Source organism: Mus caroli, chromosome X (assembly GCF_900094665.2).
Source record: "Mus caroli chromosome X, CAROLI_EIJ_v1.1, whole genome shotgun sequence".
Taxonomy (NCBI): Eukaryota; Metazoa; Chordata; class Mammalia; order Rodentia; family Muridae; genus Mus; species Mus caroli.
The window spans coordinates 6032809-6053016 of NC_034589.1; the positions used below are offsets into that span (position 1 = coordinate 6032809).

At 45.3% G+C, this 20208-nt stretch overlaps 1 pseudogene; it reads right to left on the reverse strand.

Annotated features, from left to right (window-relative positions):
- Positions 1-821: 821 nt before the first annotated feature.
- LOC110287069 overlaps positions 822-20208 on the reverse strand; it is a 173886-nt pseudogene continuing 154499 nt past the window's right edge.

The following is a 20208-nucleotide window of genomic DNA, read 5'->3' on the forward strand; positions in this document are numbered from 1 at the left end:
TCTGCCTCTGCCTCTGCCTCTGCCTCTGCCTCTGCCTCTGCCTCTGCCTCTGCCTCTGCCTCTGCCTCTGCCTCCCAAGCACTGGTACTAAAGGCATGCGCCTCCACACCCAGGCCTACAGTCATTTTCTTGTTTGGGGCGTTGCAGGTGTCCCTGGAACCTCTTGCTAGTATACACTAGCCAAGTACTCCATGATCAAGCTAGACTTCCAGCTCTCAAATAGTTTTTGACACCTAGAGAATGATTATAAAATCCCGAGTCTTCAAAGTGTCACAGGGAACCAAATACCTGGCTGGGTCTTTTCTCCACACTCACTCACAGACACAGTTGGCCTTGATCTTAGAAAGAGCACGGCTACTAGAAACAAAATATTGTATTGTCCAAAGGTGTTCATCAGCTCTACTCCAGAGGCTCATCTATCTGTGCTTGTTTTTAAAGATGTATTCGTTTTAATTTTATGTGCTTGCTATTTTATCTTTGTGAGGTTTTGTCTGCATGCATATGTGTATTACTGTCCCCCCCCCCCACCACCACCCAGGAGAAGGCATTGGAATCTTTGGAACTGGGGTTACAAATAGTTGCAAGCTTGCCTGTAGGTGCAGGAATTGAACTCAGGTCCTCTGAAAGAATGGCAAGTGCGCCACCTCCCAGCTCCTGCTTGTGCCTTTGGTGCACAGTACTCGCACAGCTCAGGCAGAAGAGGTGAATGAGCCTCTGCTCTCCTTCGCTTTCTTTTCTTTTCTCTTCTTTTCTTTTCTTTCTTTTTTTTTTTTTCTGACAGCCAAATCTTTTTTTTTTTTTTTATTGGAGGAATGGGGCCCTCACCGCACAGCTTATTCATTAGTACTGCCTCCAGAATACTGTGGTTTCATCACATCTGGAAGCTCTGGAGGGTTGAAGAAAGCCTTACTACATACACAGGGTTTCATAGGCCAGGCCCACAGTGGCAGCTCTATGATCGTGTTGTCTAGCCAGTGAAGCCACACTTGCCCGGAGTTTTTCTAGCATCAAGGAGCTGGTGTCCTTATACAGCCGCTGCTTGGGGATGTCTTTGACCATGTGCTTCGGCTTGAACACGGTGCTCGACTCCTTGGCGTCCATGAAGATGTTGGTCTTGTGGCACAGGACCATGAGAAGCACGTCTATCCTGGCGGCTGCTTCTGGCTTGATGTGCTGAGGTGACCACACATCACCCCTTCTTTCTTGGTAGGAACAACATCTTTGGAGTCCTGGTTAGCATGTCTGAGGCTGTCCTTCTGTGAGGACCCCCCAGGCCGTTCTGTTTTAGAGACCCTGCTGAGGTCTCCACTTGGGATGTCAGCCCCCAGGCATGCCAGCCCTTCTGCCAGTCCACTCCTCTCTGTTGGCAACCGGAAGTGGAGCAGAGGCCATACCACCTGGGAGTCTGCTTCTGACTTCAGTGCTCTGACAGACAGAATTTGTTTTAAAGCAACAGAGAGTACAATTTAGAAACAAACAAACAAACAAACAAACAAACAAACAAAAACAGAATGAGCCTGGTGTGGTGGTACGCGCCTTTCATCCAAGTACTTGGGAGGCAGAGGCAAGCAGATCTCTTTAAGTTCAAGTCCAGCCTGCTCTGCAGAGTGAGTTTCAGGACATCCAAGACTATGCAGTGAGACCCTGTCTTGAAAAACAAAAACAAAGCAAAAGAGGGAGAGAGAGAGAGAGAGAGAGAGAGAGAGAGAGAGAGAGAGAGAGAGAGAGAGAGAAAGGAAAAAAACAAAACAGAACAACACGAGCCCAGGATGAGATCTTCGACCTTCTGGTAAAGGGTAGGTGGTCCTTCCAATACTGCCATACCTGATATGCCCCCGTGTACACTCAGTAAACTTACTGTTTTTTCATCAAAAAGAAAAAAAAATTTTTTTTTGAGATAAGGTTTCCCTATATAGTCCCAGATGGCCTGGGAATTTGTTGTGTAGACAGGCCTATCTCTGCTTCCAGAGTGCTGGGATTATACTTGCATGCCATCCATACCTGGCCTAGAAAGTTCTTTAAAACACAAAACATTTTTCAGGATTTAATTTTTAAGATAATGTGTATGTGTGCATGCCGCTGTGAGTTTGGGTGCCTTGCCATGTGTGTTTGGGTGCCTTCAGAGGCCAGAGGCATCCAATCTCTGGGGTTAGAGTTGTGAGCTCCCTGACACGGGTGCTCAGGCCCTCTGGAAAAGCAATGTGAGTTCTTATTTGCTGAGCCATCTTTCCAGCCCCTACTTCTTTTTGGTGTGTGTGTGGGGGGGGGGGAGGGAAGCATGTATGTGCCACCATGCACATGTGGAGATCAGAGGACATTTTTTTTCTCTCCTACTATGTGGGTTCCAGGGATTTGGTGGCCAGAACCTTTATATTTTCTTTGATACCCAGAAAAAAAAGGAAAGGTCTCTATGTAGGTAGACCTAGGATATATATTCTGTCTAGGAAAAACTCAATGGCTTAAATTTTATTTGTTCACTTGCTTATTGTTTATCGTGTAGTATATTCATGTATGTATAAATGCATGTTCCTACGCACATGTATTTAGAGGCCAGAGAAGGACAGTTGGTGTTTTGTCATTTTCTGCCTTGTCCCCTTGAGATAGCATCTTTCGTTGCACTTGGAGCTCACTGTTTTTTCAGGTAGGCTGGGACCCAGAAAGCCCCACTGAGCCTCCTATCTCTGTGTACAACTCCAAAACTGGGGTCACAGGGTGCTGGGGATTCACTCTGGTCCTCACGCTTGTGCTGAAAGTGTTCCCACTGCCATGTCTCCAGTCTCAGGTAGCTTAAGTTATATGTGACTATATAATGAGGTAGCAGTGTGTGTGTGTGTGTGTGTGTGTGTGTGTACTTCCAGCCCCATCAGAGCCCTCTTGGCTGGGCTTGTTTCAGGCAGGCAGTGGTTATCAGAAGTGGCATGATGATGTTGTTCTGGGGAGAATAACCTAGTAGCTGCATTGTATCACTTTTAATTGAGAATACATTGTTTTCTTTATTTGGAAGGTTAAGCTAGTTTCCACCTTCTCTCTTTTATCTTATTTTATTTCATTTTGGGTTTTCGACACAGAGTATCTCTGTGTAACATTTCTGGCTAGTCTGGAACTCACTCTGTAGAGAACAGAATGGTCTCCAGCTCACAGAGATCCAACTGACTCTGCTTCTAACTGCTGGGATTAAAGGTTGTGTACTGCCACGGCCTGGCCACCTTCTGTTTTATAATATATATACATATTTATATGCATGCAGTGGACCACAGGAGGAGGTCAGGGGACAACCCTGTAGAGTTGGTTCTCTCCATTCATGTTTACATGAGTGCCAGATGGAATGCAAGGCTCCCTAGGCTTACATGGTAAGCATCTTTAACCAGTTGCTAGCCTCATTATTTTCTATAGAAATTATATACACACATTCTTGTCACATATAATGTGCCACATACATTATTTCTTGCTAAGCGTATTTTTCATATATTCTAAAATATAGCCCAACCTTCTACCTCCTCCCAAAAGCCAGGGATAAGTTTTCAGCTTAGAAATGGCTTTCTTTTCTTAGCTGGGGAGTGGTGATGCATGCTTTTAATTCCACCACTCGGGAAGCAGAGGCAGGTTGATCTCTGAATCTGAGGTCAGCCTTGTCTATAAAGTGAGTTTTTCGTTTTGTTTCGTTTCATTTGTTTGTTTGTTTGTTTGTTTGTTTGTTTTGAGACAGGGTTTCTCTGTGTAGCCCTGGCTGTCCTGGAACTCACTGTGTATACCAGGCTGCCCTCAAACTCAGAAATCTGCCTGTTTCTGCCTCCCAAGTACTAGGATTAAAGGTATGCACCACCACGCCTGGCTGATTTTTTTTCTTTTCTTCCTTTCTTTTTTTCAAAAATATTTGTTTGTTTGTTTGTTTAATGTAAGTTCACTGTAGCTGTCTTCAGACACACCAGAAGAGGACATCAGATCTCATTACAGATGGTTGTGAGCCACCATGTGGTTGCTGGGATTTGAACTCAGGACCTCTGGAAGAGCAGCCAGTGCTCTTAAATGCTGACCCATCTCTCCAGCCTGAGTTTTTCTTTTCTTACTTTTTTTGTTTGTTTTTAATTTGTGTGTATGTGTGTGGGGGGGTCAGACACAATTTGAAGGAGTTGGTTGTCTCCATCTACCATTTAGATTTCCCCAGATCAAATTTGAGCTGTCAGGCTCAGCAGCAAGTGCTTTTGCCTGACAGCCATCTCACAGACTCCTAGAAACATTTCTAGAGACCATAATACCTATCAGAAATTGGTAAATTTTCTGTAAGAGTTAGAGAATAAATATTTTAGGTTTTGAAGTTTGTTTCCTTTCCTGTTGCAACTGATTTCCCAATGTAGAATAAAAGCACCCATAGCTAATATAGAAAAGAATGGGTGTGGGCATATGTCAATAAAACTTTATTTACAAAAAAACAGGCAGCTGGCTAGGTTTGGCACATAGGATATAGTTTGCTATAAAATCTAAGGCAACATTGTCCAATAGAAACATCATGCCAGCCATTTATTTAGCTATAAGAAGAATAGTTCTTTAAGTTCAGTATAATTGGAAATGGGTCTCCAGGAAACACCAGGGAGAAGCCATTACCTGAGGCAGAAAGTTGTTTATATCATTTTTAATACATTTATTTCTTGTGTGTATGTGTGTATTTATCAGCATACAAGTACAAGGCATGTCAGTGGATGTCAGAGGGCAACTTGTAGGAGTTGGTTCTCTCCTTCAACCATGTGGGTCTGAAGTGGCAAACACCCTTACTCACTGAGCCATCTCTTTGGTTCCAGAAAATGTTAACTGTGTGCTGGAGCTCCCTTGGAAGGCAGAACAGTGAAGCAGGGTACTGTTAGGATAGTAGAGCTTTTATAATGTTGCTGGGTCAAGATCTACCCTGGATTTTTAGGTCCTATCCACCCTCTAACCAGTATGTAATGTTTTATTGCGGATTTCTGGCTCTTGTAATACAGTACATTTTTTTTTTACCATTTCAAAAAAATTAAACAGATAAATCAACCTAGCAATTCTTTAAATACTTAAACATATTAGATAGATAGTCTCTCTGTCTCTCTGTGTGTGTGTATGTGTATGTGTGTGTGTGTGTGTGTGTGTGAGAGAGAGAGAGAGAGAGAGAGAGAGAGAGAGAGAGAGAGAATGATATGTGTATGGGCATGCATGCCACAATGCTACATCACACCTATAGAGGTCAGAGGACAACAGAGGACAACTTTGCTTTGGTACCAAAGTCAGGTGCTCAGGCTTTCAGGGTGGCTCCTTTATCCATTGAGCCATCTTGCTAGACAAAGGTGCTGAAAATTTTCCCTATGAGAAGATTGTCAGAGGCACCTAGATTCTCATTTAAAGAACTTCCTGAGCTGGGGTTGTAGCTCAGTGTAGACTTGTTTAATGGAGCATTTCAGGCTCCATCCCCAGAATTCTCTGGAGCTGAGTCCATCTCCAGCACCATAAAACAAGGTTGGGAGACACTCTCAGGAGTTAAGTTTTTGTTTTTGTTTTGTTTTGTATTTTGAGACAGGTTTTTCTGCATAGCCCTGACTGTCTTGGAACAACCTAAGGCTGGCCTTAAACTCAGAGATCTGCCTGCCTCTGCCTCCTGAGTGCTGGGATTAAAGGCATGTTGCCAACTTGTAGGCATAAAGTTTTTGCAAGCTACTTTTTATAAGGGTTCAACCTCTCCTCAAGCCCACCACACAGCAGAGGCAGTGAAAGAAGAAAGTTATTAGGATCTGGGGGAAGTGGACCTGTTCAGCAATAGTTCTTTGAGGGCAAGCTGGATCTTCTTGGGCAGCAGTTCAGTCCCGTAGCAAACACCAACTATGATTCAGCAGCTGCAGAGCAGTCCTCTAAGCAGGCAGACACCAGGCATGAACCAGCAACTACAGTCCAGTCATTTCAGCACCCAGACACCAGGCAGCTGTAGTTCAATCCTGAAGAAACCACCAGGCTCACCAACTGGCCTGAGGCGAGGTCGCAGAAGCTGCAAGCTGCTGCAGGAACCTCAGGAGCAGTTCTTGGGCGAGTTTCTCTCAATGGTGGTGTTATCACAAATTGAGCTCAACAATGCTACGTAAGGCAAATCAATACATGCATGTCTTTAGCAAAGAATAGCAAGGTGGAGCAAACCAAACTGAGGCTCAGTGCTCATCCCCCACTGTCTGTGGGGTCATGTTTATACTCCTTCATCAAGAGTCCTTTCACGTGTCTGCTATATCCACACATCCTTTCACCTGTGCCTGCTTTAGGAAAAGTCTTTCACGTGTTTGCTGTAGCAAGACATCCTTTCACCTATGTGCTCCCAGCAAAACATCATTTGACATAACTCACTTTCCAAAGAGACTAGAAGTTTCCATCTCACTACCCTATCTATCTAGAGCTAATTCCTTGCCTCTCAGTGCCATGGATGCCTAGTTGTTGGGTTATCCCGGACACAGGTGGGCTATCAGATGCTAAACTCCAATTCTTGTCTTTCATTCTGGTTTCATTCAGAAATGTCCAACTTCTTTTCCTGGTAGTTTAGGGCATTTTGAAAGCAATCATCACATTACATTTCCTTTTCTTCCGGCCCTTCTAGAAAGAAACCTAAGTGGTCGTATTATTTTCCAAGTTTAATCATTGCATGACAGATATGGAAAGTTAAGCCGTGTAATTGCTCTCGTGTTGTATAGTTNTTTTTACTATGGGGGGGGGGGGTTCAATGGAGAAAATGTGGATTTATATCAAACCTCAAACAGCATGAGCATTAATGGCAACCATGTGTTATTCCTGAGACTAGTCACCTCATTTGTTACAGGAGAAGAAAATACAGGATTGTTCAGCTTGCACGTGGAGTAAGCCAAGGAGTTCTAAAGATACCTGGGATGGAATCATTGCTTCAGGTGTATCAAAGGAAAGACTTCCCCTTGTGAAAACATTAGCTATAGACTGTAATAGGGATAGTTAAGGTAAGAATGCCTTCCCAGGGCTCAAGCTATGGCTCCACAGTTAAAATAGCTCTTGTTCCAAGGCTGGACAAATGGCTCAGTGGTCAGCAGTGCACATTGCCCTTACAAAGGACCTGAGTTAAATTGTCAATAGCCAGGTTAAGCAGATTACAGTTGCCTATAACTCCAGCCTCAGGACGATCTATCCCCTCCAGCCTCCCATACCCTTGGGCATCTGCCCTCATATGCATTTAGCAAAAGAATGAAGACCTTCATTCAGGAAGACCTTGTTTAGACTATGAAAGGTTAAGGGACTTTTGAAGTGAAACTGAGTGCATTTTGCATTATGATGTGGCCACAAGACTATGGAGGCCAGGAAGTAGAATATTATGGTTTTATGAGAAATGTCACCAATAAATTCAGGCATATGAATATTTCATCCACAGTTGGTGGATTTGGAGGACTAGAAGGTGTGGCCTTGCTGGAGGAAGTAAGTCTCTGAGGGAGGACTTTGAAATTATATAGCTTTACCCACTTTTCTCCCTCCTCCCCCTCTTGCTTTCCCTTCCTCTCTCCCTTCCTCCCTGTGGTGGTTTGAATGGCCAAACCATGAATTGTCCCCAGAGATTCATGTGTTTGAATGCTTGGCCATAGGGAGTGGCACTATTAGAAGGTGTGGCCCCAAGGCCACAAGGAAGTATGTCACTGTGGAGGCAGGCTTTGAGGTCTCATATGCCCAAACTACACCCAGTGTGGCACACAGTCTTCCTGCTGCCTGCTAATCAAGATGGAGCACTCTTAGCTTCTTCTTCTGCACCTGCACACTGCCCTACTCCCACCATGATGACAATGGACTGAACCTCTGAAATTGTAAGCCAGCCCGTATTAAATGTTGTCCTTTATAAGTATTGCCTTGGTCATGGTGTCTATTCACAGAAATAAAACCCTAACTAAGACACTCCCTTTCTTTGTACATCCTATTTGCAGGTGAGGTGTGATCCCTTTGAGGCTCTAGAAGACACATCTGCTTGCTACCATGCCGTCCCCTCATGATGGAGCCTTATCCCTTTGAAACAGCAACCCAAATAACCTCTTCCTTCTGTAAGTTCCCTTGGTAATGGCATTTTATCAAAGCAACAGAAAAGTAACAAATGTAGATGTTGGTCTTAATGTTTACAGAACTAACACAGACAGTTGATCTTAAAATCCATGTAAGAAGCTAGGAGTCTCTGAAAACCAAAAGACTGTAACCCCAGCTCTGAGGGGTTTGGAGACAAGAGGACCATGGGGGGCTTTCTGGCTTTCAACCCAGCTGAGAGAGCCCCAGGTTTAGGGAGAGACACCACCTCAGAGGAAGGATGGTAATGGAAGACACTCTACAGAGACGAACACATTGCCTACACACAAAACTTTTTTTTAAAAAATCACCTTTGAGCTGGGTAGTGGTGGTGCACACCTTTAATTCCAGCACTCAGGAGACAGAGGCAGGAGGACCTTTGTGAGTTCAAGGCCAGCCCAGTCTACAGAGTGAGTTTCAGGACACCCAAGGCTCTGTCTGGAGAAACCCTGTCTCGAAAAACCACAAGTAAAAAAAAAATCACTTTCCTCAAATTGTAGAATCATCAAATGTGTCTGGGAGTTGGAAATCTGGGTACATCTGGTCCATCTTGTCACTTTTTACTGCGATTATTTGTAAGCTACTTGACCAGTAATGTGACTCTCTAAGAAGCTTCCAAGAAGAGGCTGTGGAAACAACTTGGGCAGCTACAGCAAGATCATGCAGAAAAGGCTCAGTAGGCCCTTTGTACAATTTCTGTCTACCACATCTGGGGCAAGCCAGTGATGGCTCTGTCCCTGCAGTGTGGCCACTGCTGTGAAGGATGTGGGGGTGGGGGCTGTCTGTGTGGATCAGGCCTTGACTCAGGCGGGTACTTTCCCTTCAACTGTCAGAAGCTTCACATGGCCTAGGGGCAATAGATGAATGGCGTTATAAAGTGCTTGGTTGCAGGGGCCAGGGTTCTTAGCTGCAAAACCACAACTTCTTATTGGTAGTGCTGGAGGACACTGATGTAGCTCTAGTGTGTCAACTTAGTTCTAGCTAGGGGACTGGAGTCCCAGCTGAATTGAAGCCCCAAAGTCTACAGGGGATAGTCACTTTTTCTTGGTCACAATTTGGCATGCAAAGATCAGGGCTCTTGCTTTTCCCAGACTGGAATGATCTTGGATCTTAAGCCCTATTTCCACTGGTGGTGGGAAAGGCAAGGAAGTCACCCCTACCCATCTTAGGCATTGGCACTATTACGGGAGTGCCTTTCAGGGTGACTCTCTCTCACCCCCACTACTCTGTCCTTTCTCCTGAGGTAACTAAGCTCATTCCCTAGTCCCAGCTTAAGGACAGTTCCCACGTTCATGCTGGTATGCAATGACCTCAGCCCATCCACCAGGGCTCCAGCTGCGTGCCTAATCCCTCCAATTAGCAGATTGAAAAGGGCAAAATATTTCTTTTTCTCCCCCATAAAGCCTGCGATATGACTAGGGCCTATCAGGGGCAGATACCTCTGTTCTACTTGGTGTCGGCTAGGGTCGCTTGAAGGACAGTGGCTAGGATCATCTACGGGGTGTTTATGTCAGCAGATAATGCTGCCACTAGTAACTTCATCTGGAGCTTTCGGTTGGAGCTAATGGCCTCTGCCTGTGGCCCAGACTTCTTTATAGCATAGCATGGCAGCTGGGTTCTATTGGCAAGTGGGGGACAGCAGGGGAAGTCAATTTGCTTTTTATGTTCCCAGTCCTCGGAAACCAAATAGTATGCCTTTCATCTATTCTTTCTGCCAAGGTGGTCAGAAAGACCTGCTTAATTTGCTGTTGGTATTTGTCTTAGTTGGAGTTTCATTGCTGTGAAGAGACACCATGACCAAGGCAACCCTTATAAAGGACAACATTTAGTTGGGGCTGGCTTCCAGGTTCAGAGGTTCAGCCCATTATCATCATGGCGGGAAGCATGGCAGTGTCCAGGCAGGCCTGGTGCTGGAGGAGCTGAGAGTTCTACATCTTGTTCCAAAGACAAACAGGAGACTGACTTTTCCTCACTGGTTGGAGCTTTAAAGCCCATCCCCCACAGTGACACACTTCCTCCCACAAGGCCACACCTCCTAATAGCACCACCCACTATAGGCCAAACATATTTAAAGCACCACATTATTGTTTTTAGGGTTTGATCAACTTCTTTCTTCCTCCAGTCAATTTTATCTTTTGCTACTATACATATGTATCTTGTTTATGAGTTTCTTGCTATGTAGCCCAGGGTGGCATCAAACTTAGCATATTCTTCTGCACTAGCCTCCCAAATATGAATATTAGAGACATGAGGCACCTTGTTATGCTGCCATGCTCAATTTTAAGAGGAGAGTGAAACAGACGTGGAGGAAGGGGGTTTCTGGAACCATAGGCAGACTTGTAAACAGTGCCGAGGCCACTTGTAGACCAAGTCTCTCTTTTGTCTCCAATTGTCATTGACCTCTCAGGTCTGCCTTGCTCTCTCGTCTGTTGGATGTGCCCTGGTCCCCTTGCCTCACAGCCACTTTGGTGCATCTCGGGGGCAGGGAGGAGTGTGCACAACTCCACTTCTCTGTGGTTGACAATGCCAGGAAACTGCCCTCAGGTGTCCTTGGCTGTAGTCGCACTGTGGTTCTGGCTCCAAGATGGGTGTGAGATGTCACTCTGCGCTGTGCAAACACGCAATCTCCCCTTTGCTGGAACCCCAGCTTCCAGTACCCAGTTCCAGCCAGCAGGGACGACCAGTGAAGGGCAAACTGCTCTCTCAAGGGACATTCATGACCAATTGTGCTCAACTGGTTCAGCTCCCACCCCTTTTAGTGCTGGCATGGAACCCTGGGCTCTCTCTGCATGCTATCTCAGATAATTACATAACTTATTTGCCCAAACCACTATCATTTGGCTCTATCTTACTGAAAAATGAGGACTTTATTTTGGCAAACCACGTGTTCAGGGAGAAATGGGAGGTCATCAGGGTAAAAGAAATTGGTGTGGTAGCACACGCCTGGAATCCCAGCACTCTGGAGACTCACGTAGGTGAATCGCCACAGGTTTCAGGCCAGCCTAGGTTATGTAGCAAGTTTCAGGCAAGCCTGGGCTACAAAATAAGACCCTGTCTCAAACACCCACAAATAGCCTCATATTTGCCAATGCCCAGCTCTGCGTTCCCCTTTCTCCTCTCTTGGAATGCCTGAGGGCTTCCCCAGGGCTGCAGGCCCTGCAGCTCCGGCCTGCACCACAGGTGCTGAGCAGGACCAGAGATCAGCCAGAGCTTGGAGCAACTTCCTCAGGCAAGGCCCACAGGCAACTTCAGGAGGACAGGTGAGTCTTGGGACTAAGGCCTACTCCATTCTCTTTGCAGCTCAGCTTTTCCAGCACAGGTTCTCAAAGAGATCAAGCTCTGAAGGTAGCAGAAAAGACCAGGATGCCATCTGGAGGACCATCATTTGCCTCCTTACAGCTGGTGTGTCCTCCTCACTTTATTCTGCTTTGTTTCAGGATAAAGGCCTATGATAATGGTGCTTCTGCTCCCTTTTTTTTTTTTTTTTTTTTTTTTTTTTTTAGACAGGGGGTTTTTTTTTATTACCCCGGGCTGTCCTGGCCCCCACTTTGTAGACCAGGCTGGCCTCGAACTCAGAAATCTGCCTGCCTCTGCCTCCTGAGTGCTGGGATTAAAGGCGTGCGCCACCACGCCCGACTCTGCCCCGCTTTTAATGTGTGTTTTTTTGTGACTGAATGCAGGGCACACTTTCTGTATGTGAGGCAAATGCCTTTCCACTGACAACATTATTCTTAGCCTCCAGTTCTTTCAAACGTTTTAATTTTTCATAATACTCTTTCTTATTTTGTTTTAAATTTTAATTTATTTTTCTTTTTTAAAAAAAGAATTATTTATTTTATTTATATGAGTATACTGTCACTGTCCTCAGACACACCAGAAGAGGGAATTGGATCCCTTTACGGATGGTTGTGAGCCGCCATGTGGTTGCTGGGAATCGAACTTAGGACCTCTGGAAGAACAGTCAGTGCTTTTAACCACTGAGCCATCTCTCTAGTCCTTAACTTATTTTTCATATAGAGCTTTATTATTTTGAGGTATATTGTATTTCTAATTTCTGCAGGATGATAGATACATAGATCGATAGATAGATAAATAGATAGATAGATAGATAGATAGATAGATAGATAGATAGATAGATAGACAGATATCCATTTCCCTTTTCTCCCTTCAACCCCTCCCATGTACTTTCTCTCTCAAAGCTATGGTCTTTTTAAAATTGTTATATATGTGTATGTGCATCCCTAAATCTAGAAACACAGCCTGCTCAGTTGATAGAATGTTACATATATATGCGTGCATGTGTGCGTGTTTATATACATGAATTCAAGGCTGACCACTTGGTGTTGGATAACCAAGGAAGACTCTTTCTCCTGTTCCCAGCATTCCTTACTTGCCTGTAGCTTTTTGTCTAGGGTTGAAGCCTGTGGGTTTTCCTCTTTCCAAAACATCTATTGGTGGCATCCTTGGTCAGGTGTTACCCATCCCCCCTCAGACTTTGTTGCCCAGGCTGGCCTGGCCTTGAACTCAGTAGTCTAGGCTGATCTTTAAACTTCAACCCCCCAGTTTTGGCCTCCGAAATAGTTGGAATTCCAGGCCTATACCATGAGGCCTGGCTTCTGGCTCCTTTTGACTGCGCTGTGCCTACCTGTTAATGAGTACTTCTATCTCTGACCTGAGGATATTGATTCCTGGAATAGCAAGGGAATGAAAGACCTATTGTGTTCCAGAGCAGGACACAGTTCATCTGGCAAGACTCAGGCAGCCATAATCAGGCTGCCATGATCAGAGAGGACAAAGGAACGTAGGAGTCCTTTGTAGGTTCCATGAGCAGTGCTAGGATTCAGAGGCATAGTGGCAAAGATGATGGTAAGGTGTCTACTCTCCAAGCCTACTGGGATCATAGGTGATAAAGTCATTAATATATAGATATAGATACAGATACAGATACAGAGATTAGATATAGATATAGATATAGATATAGGTATAGGTATAGGTATAGGTATAGATATAGATATAGATATAGATATATATAGATACACACACATGCGCGTGTGTGTGTGTGTGTGTGTGTGTGTGTGTAAAACAAGTGTCCTAGACAGGCCAAGGTCAAGACCTTACCACTCAAAAGGGTGGATTATTGGAACCTAGAGAGCCAGAGTACATCCTCTGAACCTGGAGAGGATGCCCCAAAGAGGGTCATTGTCAAAAAGGTCATTTGGCCTTTTTGGGGTGGGGCATTATGGAGCGTAAACAAAGGGTGTGCTAAACTAACTATAGCTTCTCTTTGACCTCTGCCTAGACTATTCCCAAGGTGGCTTGGAGGGATCTGGGCCTGCTGTACAGGAGCCAGGTGACCATCTCCTGCCAGTCACAGACCCGAGAGAAGATCAGCATTGCCATTTCCCCTGGTGCTTTAGGCAATCTCTGGAGCCATTTTCCCGGCCTGGAACCCTGCCCTCAGGGAGTCAGCACTGTCCAGCTGTCTTCCAGTCCAAGATTTCAGGGGAGACAGATGACTAAGCTGCACTGCTCAGTAGAGAAGGAAAACTGCCTCAAAGAAAGGCCAGCAGAGGCCTGTCCTTCTGGGAACTTTTCCCTGTGGCTAGGTGACACTTAGGATATCCTAAGGCTGGGCTCCAGGAGCCTGAGGCCTTTGCCTCAACTAAGACTGCTCTGCAGAGTCAAGCCATGCCTAGAAGGAAGGATGCTGAGTCCAAAGCCACTACTTCCTCCTCCAGTAACTAGCAAGAAGGGCAGGACTCTGGTGTGCTAGGATTGGGAACCAAGCTGTATCCAACGAGAGAAAGGTCATGATGTGAGGACTTTCTGGCTGAGAGATGTTTCCAGTAAGATGTGGTGTTTCTGTTTGTTTGTTTGCTATATTGTCATGGCTGGGATTACAGCTCTGAACCACCTCATCTCAGTTAGAGTCCCCACTGCCACCCCTCTAGTGCTTTAAATGAGATGTCCTCCATAAGTCCTAGGCATTGGAATATGTGCTCCCCAGTTGGTGGCTATTTGGGGGAGGATTAGGATGATAGAGGAATATGTCCCTAGGGGCAGGTTTTGAGGTTTCAAAAGACTTGTTCCATTTCCAGTTAGCCCTGTCTACTTTCTGTTTGGGGTTTGAGCTCTGAGCTCTCAGCTTCTGCTTCAGCCATCTGCCACCTCCACTTTCACCATCACTGACTCTGACCCCAAAGAAACTCTTTCTTCTATAAGTTGCTTTGGTTCTGGCATTTCTATCACAGCAATAGAAAAATAAGCAATTTGCCTTCCTTCCCTCCTTTCTTCCCTTCTTCCTTTTGTTGGTTTCCATGAATGGAGCAGGCCTCCTCTGTACCTATTTCCATTGTGATGTGTTAGGTTTCCATGGGCCCCAAAGCAATGGTTCCAGTTGACTGTGAACTGAAATCATGAATCAAAACAAACCTTTCTACCTTGTAAGTTGATTGTCTAGTGTATTTTAAGATAGTGCTATAATCTGACAATAGCTAGAGTTTGGACCACACTTGCCTACACATTTACCTTTTTCTTTTTCAATATAAGGCTCTATGTTCACTAATGGAAAACACACAACACCTATTGGGAGGAAACCTGTTTAGTTTTCTATTTCTGAGCCCTAAGCCTATATGAGGTCCTTTATGAATATGTGTTATTCACAATGATATTATACACAAATTATTGTGAACCTGTTGAGCAGTAGAATGTATAGAAAAGATTTCGGAAGAGCTGTAGGAAACAGTTGGAAACAGTAGAATTGTTGTATGTGAGTGCATACTCATGTATGTAGGTGCATTGATTATATACTTTGGGAAGTGTTGCTTATACTGTGACTCTTCATCGAGATATGAGTTTGAGAATTGGGGGTGGACTGAGGGACCCAAAGAGGATAAGGCCTCCACAAGAAGACCAACAGAGTCAACTAACCTGGACCCTTGGGGCCCTCAGAGTCTAAACCACCAACCAAAGAAGATACACAGGCTGGACCTAGGCTTCCTCATACATATGTACCAGATGTACAGCTTGACCTTCATATGGGTCCCTCATGACCCCATCAACTGGAATGGGGACCATCCCCAAATCTGTTTCCTGCCTATAGATCCTGGGCAGCCTTGACTGGCCTCAGTGGGAGAGGATGTACCTAGCCTATCTTCAAGTCCTGTAGTGACTTCATGAACTAGGGTTGGGGAATACCTAGGGGCGTCCTCCCTTTTCTCAGAAGAGAAGGGGAGGGGGAGGGGGAGGGGAGAGTGGCAGTGTGAGGGGGGACTGGGAGGAAGGGGCTGATACTTCACTTCAATGTTAAATAAATAAATAAATAAATAAATAAATAAATAAATAAATAGGAGAAAAGGAGTTTGAGGATTTAGCTTAGTGATAGAGTGCTTTCTAAGTCCCTGGGTTCAGTTTGCAGCATGGAAACAACAACAACAACCACACACACACACACAGAGTATGAAGCCACATACAGGATGGCACACACCTGTAATCCCAGTACTCAGGAGTCTGATGCCAGAGCATTGTCATAAGTTTCAGGCCAATGTGGCCTATATAACAAAAACTCTGGTGCATGTGTGCGTGTGTGTGTGTGTGTGTGTGTGTGTGTGTGTGTGAGAGAGAGAGAGAGAGAGAGAGAGAGAGAGAGAACCAAGCCTGTTATCTGTTATGACGATATAATTCTAGCACTCAGGAGGGAAAGGTGGCAGGAGGATTGCCAGGAGTTCAGTGCCAGCCAGGGTTACACAGTGAAAGCCTATCTTCAAGAATCAAAGAAAGGAAAAAAATAAACAAAAGGAAAAGAAAATGATCAAAGAGTAAGTATTACAGACAAAATTATGTGGTTGTTGGCTGCTACTGTTAATCTTTACCGTTAACTAGACTGCATTTAGAATTACCATTGAAACTCACTTCCTGGTGCGTCTGTGAGGGGGTTTCCAAAGAAGTTTGAGGAAGGGAGACTCACCCTGAATGTGGACTGCACCAGCCCCTGGGCAGGGGTCCGGGACTGAATAAAGAAGAAAAAGTGAGCTGAGTCCCTGCATTCATGGCAGCCTGCCTCCTTCCTCCCATGCAATGGCATCAGCTGCCTCTGCTCCAGCATCATAGACTATGTATGTCTTCTAAACCAGAAGACAAAATCAAATTTCCTTTCTTAATTTTTTTTTGGGGGGGGAGAAGGGAAGGGTGTCAGGTATCTGGTCAGAACACCAAGAAAATCATTTGCCAAGCTAAGCGGAGCAGCAGGCAAAACAAGGCATCTGGGAGCAGCTAAGGCATGTTTACACACACAGGCTCTTTGGTCTCTGTCACATTTTCACTTCCTCCTTTGCCAAAGCTATTTGCATCAAGGACCCCCACCCTCACCCTGTAGTAAAGCTCTTTGGCTCTTTGCTTAATGGCAGTGCCCAGTGGCTCCAAGTGTTAATCAATTTCTCTTTGCAGCTTTGTTCTTCCAGCCCTTGATGAATTAAAAACTTAAACCGCGGAGTCAAGCATTTGAAGAAAACTTCCAAGAAAACATTGCCTACCCAGCAGTGCCGACTCTCAAAAAAGCCTGTCTGGTGACTTCCTTCATCTCCGTTTAGCCGCAGAGTCCATGAAGGACCCCAGAATCGGTTGGCGTGAAGCCATCTAGTTGGACATGGTCACAAGACTGTTTGCAGCCTATGACTTCCCTAGGATGGAGTGGGAGCAGGTCTGTGTATGTATTGCTGGAGTTCTAGGTCTTTCCTCAAGAGCACACCCCCCAGAGTCACTGAAGCCTGCTTCTTATCAGATGTCCAGAGGCAAATAAAGTCCCCTGCATGTTCAAGGGCTAGACATTAAGCAAACTAGTGAAATGCCCAGGCCTGGTTTCCACGTCTCGGTTTCATCCTTAGCGTGTGGCATGAATACAGAGAATGAGGGTCGCAGGCTAGACCGATAATGGCTCCACCCCCAGGCTTCAAGAGAACCCACATTCAATGTATACTATGTAGAATGCCCCTGACTCAGAAGAAAAGGCAGGCATGAGTTAAACGTGGACATGGGGCTGGAGGTGTTTCCTGTTCCCTAAAAGCTGGAAGAGTCCCACAGTAGAAACCACTAGTTCCTAGATAGTGATCCTAACTCCAAACATTGGAAGCAATAGCATTTTAGCCAGGCACATGTCTTCCTGGAGAAAAGATGGGCTCTATTTCCCAGTCGTCCTTGTAGCTGGATGTAGCTATGGCATGACATCCTGGTCAATGAAATGTAAGTAGAAGTCTAGCATGTAACTGCTTGAAAGTAGGAAGTAGTCTCTGGGGCACTAGGGATAGAACCTCAGGGCCTTGTTCACAGTTGGCAAGGACTCTAGCAGTGAACCCTAAAACAGGCCCTGTAAGGTTTCTCTCTCTCTCTCTCTCTCTCTCTCTCTCTCTCTCTCTCTCTCTCTCTGTGAGTGTGTGTGTGTGTGTGTGTGTGTGTGTGTGTGTGTGTGTATGTGTGTGTATAGACCAGGCTGCCCTCGAATTCACAGGGATCCTTCTCCTGTTTCTACCTCTGGAGTACTGGGATTAAAGGCGTGCAAAACCACCGCCTGGTATCCTGAAAGTATCCTTAACAAGAACTGTCAGCAGCTGTCTGCTGACAACCTGAGCTGAGTTCCAGGATCCACATAGTAGAAGGGAAGGATCATCTCTCACAAGCCATTGTCCTCTGATCTCCTCACATGCTGCCTGTGTCCATTTCCTAGATATATAATAATGATAATAATAATAATAATATAGGAATGTTTTTGTTTCTTTGTTTGTTTGTTTGGTTGGTTGGTGGTTTATGTTTTTTCAAGACAGGGTTTCTCTGTGTAACAGTCAGTCCTGGCTGCCCTGGAACTTGCTTTGTAGCCCAGGTTAACATTGAACTCAGATGCTTCTGCCTCAGGAGTGCTGGGATTAAAGGCATATACCACCATGACAGGCTATGGGAATGATTCTAAACTGGGCATGAAGGTTTATACCTTTAATCTGAGTGCTTTGGAGCTCAAAACAGGTAGATTATAAATTCAAGGCTAGCCTGTTCTAATAGAGAATTCCAGGTCCCAGACTACATAGCAAATCCTTTTTTTTTTTTTAATTTATTTATTTATTATATGTAGGTACACTGTAGCTGTCTTCAGACACTCCAGAAGAGGAGAAGAGGGCGCCAGATCTCGTTACGGATGGTTGTTAGCCACCATGTGGTTGCTGGGATTTGAACTCTGGACCTTTGGAAGAGTAGTCGGGTGCTCTTACCCACTGAGCCATCTCACCAGCCCACATAGCAAATCCTTGTCTCAAAAGGGGGTCGGGCGGGGTTGCCTGCGGTGTGTGTGTGTGTGTGTGTGTGTGTGTAGACCAAAGAGTGATATCAAGTGTCTTTCTCAGTTTCCTCCTTTACCTCATATTTTGAGACAGAAACGGGGTACTGACCCTGGAGCTCACAGATTTAGCTAGACTGGTTGGTCAGTGAGACCTAGGGATGGTCTCTTCTGTGTATCCTAGGCACTGGGATTAAGCTCGACTGCGCCATACATGCCTTTTAAAAAATAATTACATTTAAAAGTTTTGAATTATGTGCATATGTGTTGGTCATGAGGGCAGATGCCTGAGAGGGCCAAAGGCTTTGAATCCTCTAGAGCTAGGAGTTCCAGGAAGTTGTGAACAACCTCATGTGGGGGTTAGGAACTCTGGAAAAACCATACATGCTTTTAACTATGGAGCCATCTCTGCAGCCCCCTCCCTTTTTAATGTGGGTTTGGGGGGTGGAACTCAAGTCATCGTGTTTGAGTGAGAAGTACTTTACCAGCTAAGCTAGTGTTCCTCATCGCCCCCTCCAGATGTCCCTTACACTGTCAGATGTGCAGGACAATACTCAGCAATTGAATTTTGAAGATCCTTTTTTTTTTTTTTTTTTTTTTTTTTGAGACAGAGTCTCACTGTGTAGCCCAGGCTGGCCTAATATTCACTAGCACTTAGCTTCTGGGTTTTCTTTTGGTAATAAAAGTGCAGAGCCACAGAAGATGCACCAGGGAAGGGAAAAGCCTTCCTTAGTCTCTTTGGGTGATGCTTCTATTCCCTCCTCAAAAGCTATGGGTAGCAGATCCACTTACAGAGAAGATGATGTGAGCGGTCCCAGTGAGCCAGGTCTCATGGTATTTTTGTGTTGGTGACATCTTCTCTGAATTAGGGTGACTCCATTGAATCTGCTCTAACCCACAGACGTGCACAGATATGTGTTGTGTATAACTTTTGTTTTGTAAAGAGGGTTGTAATTTTCAGCTGGCTCTTCTGTGACTGCTTGCTCTGAGGAAGCTGGTAGCCATGTTGTAAGGACCCTCAAGCAGCAGCCCTGTAGAGAAGCCCTGACAAAGAGTAGCCCACTGGGCCATATTGTCCTCTCTGCCACATGAGGTAGAGACTCCCTCTGTATCCTGCCAAAACTACCTTTAGGAATTTTAATGTTGTGACAGCAGGACACCCTTGTGAGGCACTCTTGGAACCAGAATGAAGGAAGGGACACAGCTACAAGCCACATCTTACAGAACATCTTTTGTAAAAACGAAGGAAAACTATGTTTGGCACTGCTGCTTTTGCTGGTCTAGGAGCCAGACTCAGTCCCTAGACAACAGCCTTCCTCTACTTGTTCATCACCGTGTGTGATCTGCTGCTCTCTAAACTGCATGGCCTAAACTAACCAGAACCAGAACCAGAACAACAAGAACATGGAGCAGAGGACAGACCCTCAGGAGTTCAACAAGGGCATGGAGTGAGGTAGCCTGTCTCTGCTCTACCATGTCTGGAACCTCAGCTGGGACAAGTGCAGAGAGCAAGAGCCCTTAGGCAGAGGTCTTGAGCCTAGTCAGCTGAAATCAGGACTTGACTTTATTCTTGCCTAGAGCATCTGCACGCTCCTTTCTCGGGGCCACTGAAACAAAGGACAGCAGACAGACTGGGCAAGCCTCAAATGATAGAATTGATTCCTTCACGCTTCTGGTGCTAGAAGCCTGAAGTCAAGGTATTGGTGGGGCCATGCTCTCTCCAAGGTCTTCCTTGTTTCTTTTATTTTCAGGAAGCCCCAAGCCATTTGACTTATGAATAAATCCCTCTCCTCTCCTCTCCTCTCCTCTCCTCTCCTCTCCTCTCC